This window comes from Lipotes vexillifer, unplaced genomic scaffold (genome assembly GCF_000442215.2).
Source record: "Lipotes vexillifer unplaced genomic scaffold, Lipotes_vexillifer_v1.1 scaffold1094, whole genome shotgun sequence".
In the NCBI taxonomy this organism is placed as follows: domain Eukaryota; kingdom Metazoa; phylum Chordata; class Mammalia; order Artiodactyla; family Lipotidae; genus Lipotes; species Lipotes vexillifer.
In genome coordinates this window covers 2,082,868-2,086,530 of record NW_006792775.1, presented here as the reverse complement: position 1 = coordinate 2,086,530, position 3,663 = coordinate 2,082,868, and the positions used below count along the sequence as shown (strand labels likewise).

Genomic DNA, 3,663 nt, shown 5'->3' with positions numbered 1-3,663 from the left:
GCCTGGCTGGCGCTCCCTCTGCGCCTCGTGGGAGCCGGACCAGGGTCGGAACCGAGGTCCGCCTCCGCGTCGCGCTTCCGAGTCTGCGGATGGAGGATGGAGGATCCGAGGGTCGCGTTCCGAGTCCGGGGTCGGATCCGCGTCTCGAGTCCGCCTCGCCCTTCTGCGTCGGGGATCCGTGTCCGAGTCCGGGATCCCAGTGCGGGTCGGGGCTCTGAGTCGGCGATCAAGTCAGGGTCCGTCCGAGTTAAGATCCGAATTCTGAGTCGGGGAGCCGAGTCCGCCTCGCGGTGCTGCGTCTGGGGTCCGAGTCAGGGGGTTGCAATCCGCGGCTGGGGCCCGCCTCGGGGTCTGAGTCGGACAGCTGAGGGTCAGAGGTCCTGGGAGAGAGCTGGGTTCCGAGTCCGGGGTCGGGGATCAGAGTGGGGGTCTGGTGTCCGCCCTGTGGTTCCGAGTCCAGGGTCGGGGCTGCCGGTGTGGGGCGTCTGGAAGCCAGGTCGGGATCAGATTTCCGAGGAGGGGCTCCAGGTCGGGCGTCCCAGCCGGGGATTGGAGCCCGAGTCGCGGTTCTGAGTCAGGGTCCGGGTTGGGGATTGGGGTTGCGAGTTGGAGATCGGAGTTGGCGGTTAGAGGTCCGAGCTGGGGATCAGAGGCAGGAATTGGAAGTCGAGGTTTCTAGTCGCAGTGGAGGTTCTGAGTCAAAGGTTGGTCTCCATTTGGGGGTCGGAATCACCGGCCCGGGTGGGGGATGGGAGGAGGGCCTAGAAATCGTGGTCACAGCAGGCGCTGGGAGTTGAGGATTGGAGTCAGGGGGCTCAGTGTGGGCAGGAGCCGGGGGCAAACTCACCGCCAGCCCCCACTGTTCCTCTGGCACCTTTTCTGCGACACGGGGATGAGTGCCTTCCCAGAGGACTGTTCCGGGCACGAGAGGGGTTCATCCATCTGCACAGAACAGTCCTGACCTAGATTGAGTGTCACAAAGTACAAGAATGTTGCTAACAACGGTAAAATCTACATTTGAGGTGTGTTTCCCAGTCCCTTTCCTTGTTGCCGTGCCTGCGCCTGCGGAGAGCTCCCGGAAGGGACTCGTGCAGTTTGTCCTCTGCTGCCTGCCCCGCACCTAGCCAGGAGCCTGATACACAACCTTGCTCAGGCAGTGCTTGTTGAAGGAAAGCAGGCAGGCAGGATTAACCAGATTTCTATGGTGTCTCAAATGATCCGTTTCTGCACCTGTTTTCCAGATACTCACTAGGAGAAAAATCTAAGGATTGGGTTGCTTGATTACGGTTCTATTTTAATGTATTTCCAAACATGCTGAAGAGAAAAGTGGGCCTGTTTCAGGATTTATGCTCCGGCTGGAGGGATCTTTTTTAAATTGTGAATCAGAGCATGTCCAAATTCAAATAAGGAGAGCCAAAAGAAAAGAAAATTATGAAGTATTTCCCTTATGAACATAGATGCAGAAGTCCTATGTACAGCGTTAGCTAAACTGAATCCAACAGTATATTAAACAATTCTTAAACAAGTGGGATTTCCACTAGGAATGCAAAGATGATCCAGTATCAGAAATTCTATCCATGTAATTCACCACATTAAGAGACTAAAGGAGAAAAACCATATGGGTCTCTCAGTAGAAGCAGAACAATTGTATGATAAAGTTTAATGCCTTTGTATGAGTTGGGGGAGGGCACCACTTAGCCAGCTAGGACTAGAAGGGAACTTCTTTAAACTGATACAAGTCATATAGAAAAACTTTACTTTTCAGCAAACTTAAGGGAGAAACCAAAAGTGTATCTGTCCCTTTAAGATAAGGAATACCCTTAGGATGCCACCCTGGCCTTCCCCCAGCACAAGGAGGGAGAGGGAACGCAGTGTATGGAGAGGGCCCAAGAGAAAGAGAAAGCTGCTGATTGTAAGATAGATTGTTTGTATCAGGGTTCTTAAACGTTTTAGTCTTAGGACCCTTGTCCTCTTAAAACGTGCTGAGGTCCCCAAAGAGCTTTTGTTAATATGGGTTATATCTTTTTTGATTGATAGTTACCTTCTTAGAAGTTAAAACTGAGAAATGCTTAAAACATAGGACAGTACAAAAGCACATATTCCGGTGGGGGGTCATGCTGCCTCTGGAAGACTCTTTAACTTTGGGAGAGTGGGAACAGAAGAGGCAAATGTTGTCTGCGAGTCTTATCACGAAAATACCAAAATAGTTTGGACCCTGAGAAAGAGTTTCAGGGGCTCTCTGGGGTCACACTCTGAAAACTACTGAGCTACGTGGAAAAAAAAAATCAACTTTTAGAACTGAAAAGAGACTTCAGCAAAGTGTTTGGATATAAGATCAATGTACCCCACCCCCCGACCAAAGCATTTTTTTTACATGCCAGTAGTGAATACTTTAAAAGCGTAGTAGAAGTTAAGGTAGAAATCAGTGTAGCAGCGAAGTTTATGTCAGGTCTTGGAATTAACAAAGAAGACTTTTATGAAGAAAATTTTAAAATTTTATCAAAGGATATAAAGGAAGGTCTTTTGATACGGAGAGACATTCTATTCTCTTGGATGGGACAGCTCAGTACTAGAGGGATGTCAGGTTTTTCCAAATCTGTAAATTGAATACCACTCTGGTTAAACTTCCAGTTGCAGCTTTTGAGGAACTTGACAAACATATTCTAAAGTGTATGTGAAAAAAAAAAAAAAAATCTACAAACACCAAGTGAACTTTGGAAAAGGAGAACAGAGAAGGCCTTGTACCAGCAGATCCTGGGGCCTACTCCAAGCCTCAGTGACTGGAATGGTGGGAAACAGAGGCCCGGGAGACACTTCAGAGGCAGCCCTGCACTAGAGGAAGGTGGCATGAGATAAAGGTGGCCCCACATGTCTAAGGGGACTGTTTAGAAGATGGTATTGGGAAACTTAGCCCTAAATGGAGAAACATGAATGTTGATTCCCATGTGACCCCCCTAGAAAAGCAGGCTCCAAAAGGACTTAAAGACCTACGCGTAAAAGTTACTTGACATTTGTTCAGTAGGAGAAAACTATGAAGAATTTTGTGGCCCAGGGTGGCCTTGGGGTCAGCACAAGCACAAACCGCAAGACTAAAATTTATGAACTTGAATACATGCTAATTAAGTATCTCTGTTAAATAAATCCGTCACGGCAAAGGTCAGAACTATTTTCATAATCGTGACTTCTGCCTTTTTTCACTCTTACTCGTGTTGCTCTGCCCAGGTTACAGATGACAAATTCCAAGATATGTGAGACACTAAACCTGATAAGGGAACAACAGCTAAAATACACTAGAAAGTCTTGCAAATCGATAAGAAAAAGATAGGAAGCCCGAGAGAAAAGTGGGCAAAAGATATTAATTGGCAATTTGCAGGAGGGTTAACAACCATGTGAAAAGATGCTCAAGCTCATCAGTAATCAGAGAAATGCAAATGAAAGCAATAGATATTCTTCATTTGAGAAGAAGTAGAAAGTAGGATAACGCCAAATGTTGGCAGAAATGCAGGAAACAAGCCTCCCTGTGTGCTGCAGGTGGGAACGTAGGCAGGCAAAGACACACAGGCAAAGACACACTGGAGGGCCATCCCGTACCTCCTCCTCAAGTAAAATATTTAATACCGGCAACCTACCAGTGTCCCTCCTGGGTAAACAGCTAGAGCGGTT

At 48.0% G+C, this 3,663-nt stretch overlaps 1 protein-coding gene across 1 annotated transcript in view; it reads right to left on the bottom strand.

Annotated features, from left to right (window-relative positions):
• Positions 1 to 3,663, bottom strand: part of KCNQ1 (potassium voltage-gated channel subfamily Q member 1) — a 359,111-nt gene that overhangs the window by 148,628 nt on the left and 206,820 nt on the right. The gene's annotated exons all lie outside the window — the stretch shown is intronic.